Source organism: Chiloscyllium plagiosum, unplaced genomic scaffold (assembly GCF_037043375.1).
Source record: "Chiloscyllium plagiosum isolate Xiang-an unplaced genomic scaffold, Cpla_swu_hap1 HiC_scaffold_42, whole genome shotgun sequence".
In the NCBI taxonomy this organism is placed as follows: Eukaryota; Metazoa; Chordata; class Chondrichthyes; order Orectolobiformes; family Hemiscylliidae; genus Chiloscyllium; species Chiloscyllium plagiosum.
The window spans coordinates 50,742,695-50,760,022 of NW_028270180.1; positions in this window are offsets into that span (position 1 = coordinate 50,742,695).

Below are 17,328 nucleotides of genomic sequence, written 5' to 3' on the forward strand. Positions count from 1 at the left end.
GAGGCCCAGTGTGAAAGACAAATGGGCTTTAAGTTGTGGTGAAAGAGACACAGATATATAATGGGTGTAAATTAATGTGTAAATATTAGAAATTGATTTTCTCTGTTGAATGTAACAGAAACAAGACATGATCTGAGGGAGCCCAGTAGGGAGGGTGCACGGAAAATATAGAACAGCCATAATGGTTCAGGCTGTGAATTTATGGAATTGAATATTAACTCCTACAGACTGTAACGTACCAAAGTGTAAAGTGAGGTGTTACTCGAGCTTGGGTTCTGCTTCATTTGAACATTGCAGCAACCTGCATTTTCTTAGAATCCCGACAGTGTGGAAACAGGCCCTTCAGGCCAACAGGTCAATACTGACCCACCAAAGAGTATGTGGACCAATCCTATTCTGTACTATACATAGAGCCTTGACTATTGCACCTCTCCTCAACATCCCTGAACACAGTCGGCAAATCAGCATGGCCAGTTCACGTAACCTGCACAACTTTGAACTGCGGCAGGAAACTGGAACACCCAGACGAAATCGAACCCAGTTCCCTGATGCTGTGAGGCAGTGGTCCAAACCACTAAGCCACCGAGCCATCCAGGACCGACCACAACTCGATACGAGCAGAAATAAAGCCATTCTGTCTGATAAAGACCATCAAGTCTGCTCTGCCGTTCGATCATGACTGATAGATTTTCAACCCCATTTCCCTGCTTCCTCTCAGTAACCTTTGATCCCCTTGTCAATCAAGAACTAATCTGTTTCTGTTTTAAATATTCTAAATTGAACATAGAAATGTACAGCACAGAACAGGCCCTTTGGCCCACGATATTGTCCCAAGATTTAATCCTAATGTAAAATATGGTAACTTAACGTATGCACCCCTCAACTCACTGCTCTCCATATGCATGTCCAGCAGTTGCTTAAATGCCCCCAATGACTCTGCTTCCACCAACAGAGCTGGCAATGCATTCCATGCATTCACAACTCTCTGCGTAAAGAACCTACCTCTGACGTCTCCCTTATACGTTCCTCCTAATACCTTCAAACTATGACTTCTCGTACTAGTCACTCCTGCCCTGGGGAAAAGTCTCTGGGTATTGACTCCTTCTATTCCTCTCATTATTTTGTACACCTCGATCAGCTCTCCTCTCTCCTACTTATCTCCAGAGAGAAAGGTCCAAGCTTGTTCAACCTCTCTTCAAAGAGCAAGCCCTCCAGTCCAGCCAGCAAACTGGCAAATCTTCTTTCCATCCTCTCCAAAGCCTCTGTATTTTTCCCATAGTAGGGCGACCACAACTGGACACAATATTCCAAGTGTGGTCACACCAGGGACTTGCAGAGCTGCAGCAAAACTTTGCGGCTCTTAAACTTGATTCCCTGTTAATGAAAGCCAAAACACCATATAGAACATAGAACATTGAAAAATACAGCGCAGTACAGGCCCTTTGGCCCTCGGTGTTGCGCCCATCCAAGCCCACCTAACCTACACTAGCCCACTATCCTCCATATGCCTATCCAATGCCCGTTTAAATGCCCATAAAGAGGGAGAGTCCACCACTGCTACTGGCAGGGCATTCCATGAACTCACGACTCGCTGAGTAAAGAACCTACCCCTAACATCTGTCCTATACCTACCACCCCTTAATTTAAAGCTATACCCCCTCGTAATAGCTGACTCCATACGTGGAGAAAGGTACTCACGGTCAACCCTATCTAAACCCCGAATCATCTTGTACACCTCTATCAAGTCAGCCCTAAACCTTCTTTTCTACAATGAAAACAGCCCCAAGTGCCTCAGCCTTTCCTCATACGATCTTCCTACCATACCAGGCAACATCCTGGTAAAAGTCCTCTGCACCCGTTCCAGTGCCTCCACATCCTTCCTATAGTATGGCGACCAAAACTGCACACAATACTCCAGATGCGGCTGCACCAGAGTCTTATACAACTGCAACATGATCTCAGGACTCCGGAACTCAATTCCTCTACCAATAAAAGCCAGTACGCCATATGCCTTTTAACCGTACTATTTACCTGGGTGGCAACTTTCAGAGATCTGTGTACATGGACACCAAGGTCCCTCTGCTCATCCACACTACCACGTATATGTTTTCTTGACAACCTATCCACTTGGGTGGCAACTTTGAGGGATCTTTGCACTTGTGCACCCAGATCCATCTGTTCCTCCACACTGACCTTCCAAATGCATCACTTCGTATTTATCCACGTGGAACTCAATCTGCCATTTCTCCGCCCAGCTCTGCATCCTGTCTATGTCACTCTGCAGCCTACAGTAGCCCTCTATACTCTCGACGACACCTCCAACTTTTGTGTCATCAGCAAATTTACTAATCCACCCCAGAACCTCCTCATCCATGTCATTAATAAAAACTACAAAGAGGGGAGGCCAAAGAACACAGCCCTGTGGGATCCCTCTCAAAACTGTCCTCCAAGCAGAATATTTTCCATCTACAACCACTGTCTGCCTTCTGCCAGCCAACCAATTCTGAATCCAGACAGCCAAATCTCCCTGTATCCCATACTTCCTGACTGTATGAATGAGCCTTCCATGGGGAACCATATCAAATGCCTTGCTGAAGTCCACATGCAACACATCCAATGCTCGACCGTCATCGACCTGTCTTAACATCTCCTCAAAGAACTCAATAAGATTTGTGAGGCATGACTGCCCCTCACAAAGCCATGCTGACTGCCTTTAATCACGCTCTACTTTGCCAAATAGTCATAAATCCCATCCATCAGAACTTTTTCCAAACTTTGCTGACCACAGACGTAAGACTGACTGGTCTCTAATTGCCAGGGATTTCCCTATTACTCTTCTTGAAATAAGGAACAACATTCGCCTCCTTCCAATCCTGCGGTACTATTACTGTGGAGAGTGAGGAGGCAAATATCCTCGCCGGCGGCTTAACAACCTCCTTTCTCACTTCCCGGATAGGATAAATCTAGTCTGGCGCTGGGGACTTATCCATCTTAATGTTTTCCAAAATTTCTAGCACATCATCTTCATCAATATTGATCTGGTCAAGACTGAACTGGCCAAGCATCTCTAAGTTTTCATTTACAACAATTTCCCTTTGCTTGGTGAAAATCGAAGCAAATATCTCATTTAGGGCTTCCCCAATCTGCTCAGACTCCACGCATATGTTCTCTACGCTATTCCTGATCGGCCCTACCTTCTCCCTGATTATTCTCTTATTCCTCACGTATGAGAAAAATGCCTTTGGTTTCTCCCTAATCTTTCTGCCAAGCCTTTTTCGTGCCCCATCATGGCTTTCCACAGTCCATTTCTGAGCTCCTTTCTAGCAAGCCCTGTAATCCACTAAAGCTGTGCTAGATCCTTGATTCCTCCATCTTACGTAAGCTGTCTGCTTCCTTCTGACGAGAAGTTCCTCTGTTCTCGTCATCCAAGGTTCCATAATGTTACCCCTTCTTTCCTGTCTCAGAGGAACAAATTTGCGTATCACTCGCAACAACGACTCCTTAAATAGTCTCCATATGTCTGCTGTGCCCTTTCTGTGGATAAATTGCTCCAAGTCTATACTTCTCAACTCCTGTCTGATAGCATCACAATTTCCTTTTCCCCATTTAATATCTTCCCTCGGAAACTGCTCCTTTCACTCTCCCCGACTATGCTATATGTGAGGCAGTTGTGATCACTTTCATCAAAGTGCTCTCCCACCGTGAGTTCTGACACCTGTCCTGGCTCGTTTCCGAGCACCAAATCCAAACTGGCCTCTCCCCTCGTCGGTTTGTCAACATACTGAGCAAGGAAACCCTGTTGAACACACCTGACAAAAACGAATTCATCCACACCATTCGATATTCGAAAAGTTGAAATCACCCACAAAAATAACCCTGCTAATTTTGTATTTTTTCCAGAATCTGCCCGCCTATGAGATCTTCAATCACTCTACTGCTCTTAGGTGGTCTGTAGAAAACCTCCAAATGCGGTGACTGTTTCCTTGCTGTTGCTAACTTCCACCCATACTGACTGAGTAGACAAACTTTTCTCAACAATCCTTCGTTTCTGTAGCTGTGACGCACTCTCTGATTAGTAATGCTACAGCCCCTCCTCATTTCCCACCCACCCTGTTTTTTTTACATTATTTACAGTGTGGAAACAGGCTCTTCGACCCAATAAGTCCATACCAACCCTCCAACGAGCAACCCACCCAGAACCTCCCCTACATTTACCCCTTCATCTAACACTGTGGGCAATTTAGCATGGCCAATTCACCTAATCTGCACATTTTTGGATTATGGGTGGAAATCCATGCAGACACGTGGAGAATTTACATACTCCACAAAGACAGTTCCCTGAGGTGGGAATTGAACACGTATCTCTGGCACTGTGAGGCAGCAGTGCTAGCTACTATACTACCGTGCTGCCGCGAAATGCTTTTAACTGTTTTTAAACGTTCTAAACCCTGGAACATCAAGCAACCATTACTGCCCCTGTGAAATCTACGTCTCCTTTATGGCCACGACATCGTAGCCCCAAGTACTGATCCATGCTCTAAGTTCGTCACTCTTATTTTGGATGTTTCTTGCATTAAAGCAGACACACCTTAACCGATCCCTTTGTTGCATCGCGTGAGAAACCATCCTGATAGATTCAATATATTCTGTCACTATCCCGTCTGCAACTAACCCCCTCTCAGACATGTGGTCTGATTCCTACCCCCCTGGCAAACTAGTTTAAACCCGCCCGAGCAAACGACCCACCCAGGACATTTGTGCCCCTCCAGTTCAGGTGCAACCCGTCCTTTATGTACAGGTCCCACCTTCCCGATGGTCTAGGTATCTAAAGCCCTCCCTCCTGCACCAGCCTCTAAGTCACGTGTTAAGCTGCATTCGCTGACTGTTCCTCATCTCACTACCTCGTGGCACTGGCAGCAAACCTGAGATCACTGCTCTACTCGTCCTGCTCTTCAGCTCCCAAACTAACTCCCTGCAGTCACTTTTCAGATCCTCAGTCCCTTTCCTGGCTATATCATTGGTGCGAAATGATCTGGTTTCCACAGTCTTCTGTGGCAAGGAATTCTAAATTTCAACACTCCCTGGCTAAAGACATTTCATCTTATCTCCGTTCTAATAGGTTTTCCCTTTACTCTAAGCCTGTGCCCTCCTGCCAGTGCACACGTCCTCACAATGTTGTGTGTATCCAGGTCATTCAGTATTCTGTAAGTTTCAATTGGATCCCCCCTCATCCTTGAAATCTCCATTGAGTATAAACCCAGAGTTCCTCATGTGTTCAGCTTTTCATTTCTGGTGAACCTTCTCTCAATACGCGCCAAGTCTAATGCATGCTTCCTGAGGTATGAGGCACAAAATACTGGAAAGGTGGTCTGGCCAGAGCCTTAGACAGCCTCACAATCCCCAACATTATATCCTACTCCTCTCGAGACGAATGACAACATTGTATCTGCCTTCTGAACTGCTGACTCAACCTGCAAGCTTATCTTCGGGAATCCTGGGCTTGGAATCCCAAGTCCCTTTGTTACTCAGATTTCTGATTTTTTTTCCCGTTTAGTAAATAGTCCATGCCTGTGTTCTTCATATCAAAGTGCATGACCTCACACTCTCCCACATTGTATTCCATCTGCTAATCCTTTTCCCACTCTCCTAAACTGTCGAAATCTTTCTGCAGGCTCCCTGCCTCCTCAATACTATTTGCCCTCCCACCTATCTTTGCATCATCTGCAAACGTAGTCAGAATGCCTTCTGTCCCGCCACTCAGATCATTAACCTATAAAGTGAAATGTTGTGGTCCCAGCACTGACTCTTGTGGAACACTGCTAGTCACCGGCTGCCGTCCTGAGAGGGACAATTTTATCCTCATTCTGCATTCTGGCAGAGAGGCAACCTTTTATCGAAGCTGCTACCTGGCCTCTGACACCATGGGTCCTTATCTTACTCTGCAGCCTCCTGTGCTGTACCATATCAAAGGCCTTCTGTATGTTCAGATAGGTAACTCTCTCTGGTCCAACCCGTCATTACCTCCTCAATGAATTGTCATTATATTGTGAACAATGTAGGTTATTGAAATGGGGAACAATCAGAAGGCCAGGATTATTTCTACAGACAGAGTGGAGATGTTCCTCAAAGCAGTTTCTAATTGGCTCACTAATGTAAAGGAGACTGCATTATGAGCAGCAATGTCAGGAGACTGGATTGAAAGAGTACAAGTGAAATGCTGCTTCACCTGGAAGGTGTGTTAAGGGCCTTGGACAGTGAAGAGGGAAGAGGTGAATGGGCAAATGTTGCAGGTTCTGCATTTACTTGGGAAGGTGCCATGGGGGGCTGGTGGGGAAGTGTTCGGTTGGTGGAGGGTATCACAGAGAGGATTGTCCCTGTGAATTACTGACAATGGACAGGAGGGGAAGATGTGTTTGATGGTGCTGTCCTACTGGAGATGGTGGAAAAGGCGGAGGATGATTCTGTGAATGCAGATTCTAGTGCAGTAGGAACTGAGGCCAAGGGGAGTTCTATCATTGTTCTGGGAAAGAGGGGACGGAGTGAGGGCAGAATTGAGGGAGACGGGACAATCACAGCTGAAGGCCCATTAGAGTGAGGGGATTTCTCCTTTGACATGTAGGAAACTTCCTCCTGGAATGTGACATCATCTAACAGAAATCACAGAGCCAGGGAAAATGGGACAATGGAGTCACTCTCAGCTGATCATGCGTTCAGCCAAAAATGTAGGTTCCACCTGAAAGACTGAAAACAGCCAGGCATTTCAAATGCAGATTTATGTCATATATCGGGTCAAATACGGAGTGTGAACATAGACATAGGTGAACTTCAGGGAGACATTTAAACAGGTACTGCTTAGTCATGCTCAGCAATGATTGACTCTGGTAAAAAAAAAGATGATATGAAGATGTGAAGATGGTCCCCCACCCTACCCCATGATGCACAAAGGCTGTGAAGGATGCTAATCAATCACAAACTAAAGAATTCAGATTCCCGAGCACTGGCGTCGGCTACATTTGGGAATTTACTTTTGGAACCAGAAGCAGATTGTCTCAAACAAAATGCAAAGAAAAATGTTCCAAAATTGTCAAGAAATATGAAAAAAAAACTAACCACAAGAGGTTTCCCACAGCGAATAAAAACTGTTCATGATGTGTGTGTGAGACAGTTGGAAGAAAGTCAGGAAAGTATATGTGGGACATTTGGAGATTTGGTTTCAGGGAACAGGCAGAGAATTTAAAACAGTATTTTACATCGTTCCTCACAGGGGAAGGCTCAAACAGTTTCAATATTATAAACAAATGTGTAGTCAGATGAAAGTTTTGCACTGTCTCTGACAAAACGAACAAGGCTTTTCTCAAACATAAAAGACCAAGTGTAAACAGCTCATCAGCAGTTATTAGCCAGTTTCAATCGAAGTGATTACAGAGTGACTGGTGGCACTGTGTGAAATATTATATACCTCTCGGGATTACAGGAGTGTCCCAGTGAAACTGGCGAAACTCCAATGTGGCGCCTGTCTTCAAGTAGAGAGTGAGTCTTCAATTGTTTAGGTGCTCCCTTTGTCTGAATAGTGGAGCATATTTGAGAGGCTTAATGGCCTTAAGATGTACGTCCCTCCTAAGTGATTTAAAAACAAGTAAAACTCTGCTCCATCCTCTGATGCGTGAGATACTGGGGAAATGAACATTTTGCGAAAGTTAAATTATTTTGAAAATTATCTGGAACATTGTACAAAAAGCATCATCCAGAGAATTCTAGAAACAGCATTCATAAGAACATTTTATAACCATATGGGGATATTGCGTAAGAGAGAGAGAGAGAGAGAGAGAGAGAGAGAGAGAGAGAGAGAGAGAGAAAGTGCTTCATTACAATGGTGAGAGTGATGGAACCTTATTCCAGGGAAGGCGCTATACAGTGAGTGTGAGAGAGCAGAGAGAGTAGTGGGCGGCACGGTAGCACAGCAGTTAGCACTGCTGCCTCACAGTCCTAGGGATTCAGGTTCATTTTCCGACTCAGGTGACTGACAGTATGCAGTTTGCACATTCTCCCCGTGTCTGTGTGGGTTTTCTCGGGGTACTCCGGTATCCTCCCACACTCCAAAAATGTGCATGTCATGTGAATTGGCCATGTTAAATTGTCCGTAGTGTTAGGTGTAGGGGAATGGTTCTGGATGCGGTTGCTCTTTGGAGGGTTGGTGTCGACTTGTTGGGCCAAAGGGCCTGTTTCCACGCTGTTAGTAATCTAATACGGTGACCCTTAGCCTGACAGAGCGGGGAAGGTTATTGGTGCTTTTGCTGTACTGCTGGACATTTCTTCAGACCGCAGATACTGCACTGAGCTGGGGGTTGAGCTCAGACCATGCTGGGTGAGTCTGGTGGTGCGGCTCCCTCTGGGAAGTGGCCTCCCTCTGTACTCGACCATTCACCAGGACCTCCGTGCCCCTCTCGACAAGCTGTGGTGTAATTTCATCTTATCTGCCATGCTCAGGTAAACTATGCAGGGCAACTCCAAACTGAGAAATCTCAACCGTGTGTCCATTGGCTTTTAAAGATGGCACCAGTGCCAGTGGTAACAGAATATCCAGGGGTAACTGGACGATGGTGAGTACCACCAGCCATGATGGGTGGGAGAATCGTGCTGGCCTAGAATGAGAAGGACACCATGGGGTCGGGTGGATAGTTAATGAGTTGGGTTCGAAAAGATAACACCAGAAAACTAGCTCTGACTGGTGCAGACAATCCTTCTGTCACACTCAATGAAAATGGCACTGAGACAAATTATTGTCAGATTCAGCCCAATGAGTCTAAGACTCTTCTGACCCTACTGCCAGTTACGAAGCTGCAGGATAAATGCTTCTCCAAAACACTCCAACATCTTAACTTACACTGATATCCTTCTCACCCATCATTCCTGCAAACAGTGGCCGATATTCAAGATGCTATCGAAATGTTTTCATTTCACAATTTTTAAACATACCATCAGATCCTTCTCTGAAATTCTCTCTCAATCTCCCCCTCCCATTTAACAAAGCTCCTCCCATTTTTTGGTATTTAAACTGATTTCCCTACCATCTCTCTCTGGCAATGCGTTTCACACCCACAGGACACCCTGTGTCATACCACAATGGAGGTATAGATCAGTAAATGGAGGCGAGCTGCACATTTCCAGCATGGGTGCAAGTTTCCCCTTGGAGGGCAAAAATCTACCACAGTGTTACTCAGCAATGCAGTGATTGGTGTACACAGCTGAGTATGCTGGGAAAGTAACTACTCGAAATTAATAGATAAATTCCCGGCTATTCACTGCAAAGCTTCCCACGCTTCACAGATATCCAGTCCGCGTGTATGGAACAATGCCTTTGTGTGTTCTTCACAGCGCCCTGTGCTGAAAAGATTATCTAGTCCAAGTTTATAGATCAGTGCACTGTTGGACAGATAAGTAGTGAACTGTTGAGCTCGAAACAGTGTTCGATTCTGGATGGATTGCTGAGCAGTACACTAACCTGGTCTACGCAGTGCTTCATGCTGAGCAGGTATCTCATCTGGGCTCAGACGTGTCCGGGCTGGATCTGTGAGGTGGATTGAGTATCCGATATAATTCCTGACATGATTATCACTCCTCCAGCTCGGCTCATTCTGCCAATAAATGTGAGGTGCTGTTTTTCAGGTAGAATTTACTTGGTCAAAATATTCGACATTAAGCAAAACACAATTTATTTGAACACTGTCGATAAAATACATCAAAAGGAAGAAGAACTTGCAATAATGTAATTCTGTTGGAAAACTTAGCCGAACAATAGTTTACTTAACTAGTATACAGTAACTGCTCCAATATGGTATCATCCAATAAGGACATAAGTCAAAAATCAAATGCAGGAAACAGATAGTCTCACATGCAGTTCTCCAATCCAAGAGGAAAGAAAATCAAAAGATAATTCTGAGAGAAATCTCAGAGAGAGTGTGTAGCACTCTCTCTGATTTACTGCCTTCTAACCCTGCTGAGACCCCAGCAATAACTGGTGAAAGGTATAACTAAGACTCCTGGTTCTGTGAGTGTTTGACCATCACACCACAGGACCAGGCTGCGGCTGCAAGAACACAAGGAATGGACTGCATCTGCACCGTCTATGGCTCTGTAGGTGTCTCCAAAAATGCCTTCCTATAGTATGGCGACCAAAACTGCACGCAATACTCCAGATGCGGATGCACCAGAGTCTTATACAACTGCAACATGAACTCAGGGCTCCGGAACTCAATTCCTCTACCAATAAAAGCCAGTATGCCATATCCCTTCTTCACCACACTATTTACCTGGGTGGCAACTTTCAAAGATCTGTGTACATGGACACCAAGATCCCTCTGCTCATCCACACTACCAAGTATATGACCATTAGCCCAGTACCCCATCTTTTTGTTACTCTTACCAAAGTGAATGACCTCACACTTACCTACATTGAACTCCATTTACCACCTTTCTGCCCATCTCTGCAGCTTATCTATATCCCGCTGTAACCTGCCACATCCTTCCTCAATGTCAACAACTCCAACGACTTTCGTGTAATCCGCAAACTTGCTCACCCAACCTTCTAGCCCCTCCTCCAGGTCATTTATAAAAAAGACCAACAGCAATGGTCCCAAAACAGATCCTTGAGGAACACCGCTAGTAACTGCACTCCAAGATGAACCTTTACAATCCACTACTACCGTCTGTCTTCTTCCAGCCAGCCAAATCCTAATCCAAACCTCCATCTCACCCTCAATGCCAACCCCCCGTATTTTTTGCAGTAGCCTTCCATGGGGAACCTTATCAAAGGCCTTACTAAAATCCATATGCACCACATCTACCGCTTTACCCTCGTCCACATCCTTAGTCACCTTTTCGAAGAATTCAATAAGGTTTGTGAGGCACGACCTGCCCTTCACAAAACCATGCTGACTATGCTTGATTATTCCTATCCAGATGTTCATAAATCCTATCCCTTACAATTCTCTCTAAGACTTTGCCCACAACAGAAGTGAGACTCACCGGCCTATAGTTACTAAGGTTATCCCTACTCCCCCTCTTGAACAAAGGAACCACATTTGCTATCCTCCAGTCTTCTGGCACTATTCTTGTAGACAACGAGGACATAAAAAAACCAAGGTTAATGGCTCTGCAATCTCCTCCCTTGCTTCCCAGAGAATCCTCGGATAAATGCCATCAGGTCCAGGGGACTTATCTATTTTCACCCTTTACAGAATTTCCAACACCTCTTCCCTACATACCTCAAAGCCGTCCATTCAAATTAATTGTGACTCAGTGTTCACATCGGCAACAATGTCCTGTTCCTGAGTGAATACAGACGAAAAGTATTCATTCAGTCTCTCCCCAATCACTTCAGCCTCCACACGCAACTTCCACTACTATCCTTGACTGGACCTATTCCTACCCTAGTCATTCTTTTATTCCTGACACACCTATAGAAAGACTTTGGGTTTTCCCTAATCCTACCAGCTAAGGACTTTTCATGTCCCCTCCTTGCTGCTCTTAGCTCTCTCTTCAAATCCTTTCTGGCTACATTATAACTGTCAAGCGCCCCAATTGAACCTTCACGCCTCAAATTTACATAGGCCGCCCTCTTCCATTTAACAAGGGATTCCAATTCCTTATTAAACCACGGCTCCCTCACACGACCCTTTCCTCCCTGCCTGACAGGTACATACCTATCAAGGACATTCAATAGTTGCTCCTTGAACAAGCTCCACATATCAATTGCGCCCTTGCCTTGAAGCCTACTTTTCCAAGCCACGCATCCTAAGTCGTGCCTCACCGCATCATAATTTCCCTGCCCTCAGCTATAACTCTTGCCTTGCAGTGCACACTTATCCCTCTCCATCACTAGAGCAAAAGTCACCGAATTGTGGTCACTGTCCCCAAAGTGCTCATCTACGTCCAATTCTAACACCTGACCTGGTTCGTTACCCAGAACCAAATCCAGTATGGCCTCACCTCTTATTGGCCTGTCTACATACTGTGTCAGCAAACCCTCCTGCATACATTGGACAAACACCGACCCATCTAACGAACTCGAGCTATAGCTTTCCCAGTCAATATCTGGAAAGTTAAAGACCCCATAACAACCACCCTATTACTTTCACTCTTCTCCTGAATTATCCTCGCAATCCTTTCTTCAACGTCTCGAGGAGTATTAGGACGCCTGTAGAAAAATCCTAACAGGGTGACCTCACCTTTCCTATTCCTAACCTCAGCCCAAACTACCTCAGATGGCGAGTCTTCATCCATCGTCCTTTCCAATGCTGTGATACTATCTTTGACAAGCAATCCCACACCTCCCCCTCTTTTACCCCCACCTCTGATCCTAGTAAAACATTTAAACCCTGGAACCTGCAACAGCCAATCCTGTCCCTGTTCTACTCATGTTTCCATAATAGCCACAACATCGAAGTCCCAGGTACCAACCCACGCTGCAAGTTCACCTTCCTTGTTTCGTATACTTCTTGCATTGAAGTATACACACTTCAAGCCACTTTCCTGTTTACAGGCACCCTCCTTTGAGATTGATGCCATGTTCCTAACCTCCCTACACTCCAGGTCCTGCACACTAAAGCTACAGTCTAGGTTCCCATGCCCCTGCAGAGTTAGTTTAAATCCCCCCCAAGAGCACTAGCAAACCTCCTCCCAAGGATACTGGTGCCCCTCAGTTTCAGGTGTAGACCATCCTGTTTATAGAGGTCCCACCTTCCCCAGAAAGAACCCCAGTTATCCAGATACCGGAATCCCTCCCTCCTGCACCATCCATGTAGCCACGCATTTAACTGTTCTCTCTCCCTATTCCTCGACTCTCTATCACGTGGCACGGGTAACAAACCAGAGACAACAACTCTGTTTGTTCTAACTCTAAGCTTCCAACCTAGCTCCCTGAAAGCCTGCCTAACATCCTCAGCCCTCTTCCTACCTATGTCGTTGGTGCCAATGTGGACCACGAATTCGAGCTGCTCCCCCTCCCCCTTAATGACCCGGAAAACACGATCAGAGACATCACGTACCCTTGCACCTGGGAGGCAACATACCAAACGTGAGTCTCTCTCGCCCCCACAAAACCACCGGGACAGGCTCCGTGTCAGAGGCCTGAACCCCATTGCTTACCCCTGGTAGGTCCCCCCCCCCCTCCCCCCCTCAAGTATCCAAAACGGTATACTTGTTCTTGAGGGTAAAGGCCGCAGGGGGTCCCTGCACTGGCTGCTTCCTCCCAGTACCCCTCACTGTCATCCATCTGTCTGCAATCTTTGGAGTTACTACTTCCCTAAAGCTCCGTTCTATGACCCCCTCTGCCGCCCGAGTGATCCTAAGTTCATCCAACTCCAGCTCCAGTTCCCTAACACGGTCTTGGAGGAGCTGGAGATGGGTGCACTTGCTGCAAGTGTAATCAGCAGGGACGACGATGGCATCCCTCACCTCAAACATGTTCCAAGAGGAACATTGCACTGCCTTCTCTGCCATCCCTCTAAAAGTAACCTTTAAAAAAAAACTATGTCTAAATAATAGAACAAGCAAAACACTTACCCAGGTAAGCTTGCGCTACACCAGCTTCCGGGTCCGCTCCGCGCATTTTTAAAAAAAATAAACTTGCAAATTTAAACTGTTAAACAAACGTCACCGAGCCTTCAAGCAGCCACTGCCAAACAGCCATTACCTGCTCCGCTGAGAGAGTGAGCAGGATAATCATCATAACTTTATCAGAGGGAAGTCACACCTACCGAATGTGAATTAGTTTGAGGAGGTCGCTTAATTAAGTTTGCAGTAAGGCCTTTAACAACGCTTCACATGGGAAACTGAAAAATAAAGTAAAATCCCATGGAATCAAGGATAACTTGACAAATTACAACTAAAATTGTCTCAGTGGCAGAAGTCAGAGGGTGGTGGGAGAAGGCTGTATGTGTGACTGGAGACCAGTGTCCCTGGTGTACCACAGGGATTAGTGCTGTGTCCCTTATTATTTGTGGTATTCATAAATGGTGCAGATGTGAACGGAGGGGAATGGGTGAAGAGGTGGGGATTGTGATAACTAAGTTTGTGTTTGCCTGGTTTGTTGGTAGTGAAGAGAAAGGTCTTACGTTTAAGAAAGATACACATAGATTGGTCAGATGGGCAGAATAATGGCAGATAGAACGTAAACCTAATAAATATGATGTGATAAACTTTGGAAGAAGAAACCAGGCGGGGAGGACTCAATGAATGGCAGCACGCTAGGAAGCTCAGAGGGTGCTTCTCCACACATACCTGAATGTGACTGGACAGGGTAATACGTTAGTTAAGAAGTGGACCTTGGGTGCAGCAATTATTAATCGGGGCGTAGATTATAAGAGTTGTACACGGCTTGGCTGAGGCCAATACGGAGTGCTGTGTGTAATTCTGGGAGCCACATTACAGTAAGGACGTGATGGTACTGGAGGGTGTGCTGAGGAGATTCACCAGGATGTTCCCTGGGATTGAACATATCGGCTATGGAGAGAGGCTGGATAAGCTCGGGTTGTTTAGTTTGGAGCAGAGGAGGCTGAGAGGGATGTGATTCACAAGGACAGGATGATGCGGGGCATGGAGAAGGTGGACACACAGCAGCTGTTCCTTTTAGTCAGACGGCCAAGAACAAGGGAGCCCACTTTAAAAGTGAAGGGTTTGAGGTTTAGTGAGGATTTAAAGATAGTTTTCTTTCACCCAGAAGGTGATGGGGTTCGGAATTTAATTCCTGAGAGGAGAGTTATCACGGGCATCCTCACTGCCATTAAAAAGTACTTGGACGAGCAATTGGAAGTGTTATAATATTCCAGGCTATGGGCCTATTGTAGGAAGGTGGGACTGCTGTAGATCGTGCTGTATTTCTGACATTACAGAATATATACTCCTGTGAGTGTATGCCTGTGCAAGGACAGTCATTGAACAGCGTAAGGCAGGAATTGATGGATTTCTGAAGAGTATATTCACAAGAGTTATAAGAGTGAACTGTAATAGTTTGTCAAATTATGCCAATATGAGAAGTATGAGAAAACAATTGCAGCTTCCTTACAATCTGAATCCAGAGAATGGAGAATGGGAAACAGGGAAATGGCAGAACTATGAAGACACTACCTCAGCTCTGTCTTCACAGAACTTTCTATCAATACTAGGAAAACGAAGTCTGGTGTGGAAAATGATATAGTACATGGAACATAGAACATAGTAAGTACATGGTTTTGAAGAAAATGTTGGGAGTGAAAGTAATGGTCAAAGACAACACTCATATAGATTTATGAAATGGAAATTATGTTTGAGAAGCAGACTGGGAGACAAATGAAACAGAAGCAATGGATGTAAAACATTTGCATTTTTAGAAAAAACATTCGTAAAGCTCCAAGCCCAATTTACAAAAAACTAAATCTTAGTGGATTAGGGTGAAAATATGGCCATGTTTCTAGAATTGGACAGCTGGCAGGAAACAGTAAATATAAATAAACAGACTCGTCAAGCAACAGCCTGATATTATATGAAAGGTACGATTCTGTGAGTATGACCATGTCCCAGACACCGCATCAACTTCCCCAGATATCTCCTAACTCACCAGCTGGACAGCCACAGCAGATGTGGCGGCACAGTGGGATACAGTTGGAAGGGAATTGCTCTGTGAGTCCTCAACAGTGACTCTATATCCCATGAAGTCTCATGGCGTTAGTTTACACATGGGAAAGGAAACCTCCTGCTGATTACCATGTACCAGCCTCTCTCAATTGATGAATCAATACTCCTCCATGCTGAACAACACTTGGAGGAAGCATTGAGGGTGGCAAGGGCGCAAAATGTACTCTGTGTGGGCGATTTCAATGTCCACCACCAAGAGTAGCTCTGCAGCAGCATTACGGATTGAGTTTGTCGGGTACTAAAAGATATAACTGCTCAACTGGGTCTACGGCAGGTGGTGAAGGAACCAGCATGAGGAAAATACATACTTGACCACAGCCTTACTAATCTGTCAGTTGCAGAAGTATCTGTCCATGACAGTATCGGTAAGAGTGACCACGCATAGTCATTGTGGAGACAAAGTCCCACCTTCTCATTGAGAATAACCTCCATCATTTTGGGTGGTACTATCACCGTGCTAAATGGGACAGACTTCAAGCAGATCTAGCAGCTCAAGTCTGGGTTTCTATAAGCTGCTGTGGGTCAGCAATAGCAGCAGAATTGTACTCCAGCACGACCTCATGACCTGGCATATTGCCTTCACAACAATTACCATCAAGCCAGAGGATCAACCTTGGATCAATGGAGTGTGTAGGAGTGCAGGATCAGCACCAAGCATAACTGAAAATGAGGTGTCAGCCTGGTGAAGCCACCAACCAGGAAAACGTGTGTGCCAAACAGCATAAGCAATAAGTGATAAACAGAGCTTAGTGATCCCACAAGCAATGGTTCAGATCTCTGCTGTCCTTCCACTTCGAGTTGAGAATAGTTGTGGACAATTAGACAAGTCATTGGAGGAGATGTATCCACAAATATCCCCATCCTTACTGATGGAAGAGCCCAACACTTCAGTGTATAAGATAAGGCTAATGCATTCGCAACAATCTTCAGTCAGAAGTGCTGAGTGGATGATCCATCTCGGCCTCCTCCAGTTGTCCTCAGCAATTCAGCTACCAGTCATCAGCCAATTTGATTCAGTCCATGTGATATCCAGATTCAGTTGGATGCACTGGATACTACAAAGGGTACATACCCTGACAACATTCTGGCAATAGTACTGGCAACTTGTGCTCCAGAACTTGTCACTGCCCTAACTAAGCTGTTCCAATATCGTGACAACAATGACATTTCCCGATTATGTGGAAAATTACTCAAGTATCTCCTATACATAAAAAGCAGAACAAATCCAATCCGGCCAATTACCAACCCATCAGTAAAGTGGTGGAAGGTGTCAGTGCTTTCAAGCAACACCTGCTCAGCAATAACCTGGTCAATGACGCTCAGTTCTGGCTCCACCAGGGCCACTCAGCTCCTGACCTCATTACCTTAGTTCAAACATGGACAAAAGAGCTGAATTCCAGAGGTGTGGTGAGAGTGACAACCCTTTAAAATAAGGCTGCCTTCGACCAAGTGTGGTATCAAGGGGCCTGAACAAAACTGGAATCAATGGGTATCCGGGCAAACTCCCCGCTGGTTAGAAACATACCTGACACTTAGGAAGATGGTCATGGTTGATAAAGGTCAGTCAACTCAGCTCCAGGACAAGTCTGTAAGAGTCCCTCGGGCAGTGGTCTAGGCCCAAACATCTTTGAGGCTGCTTCACCAATGACCTTCCCT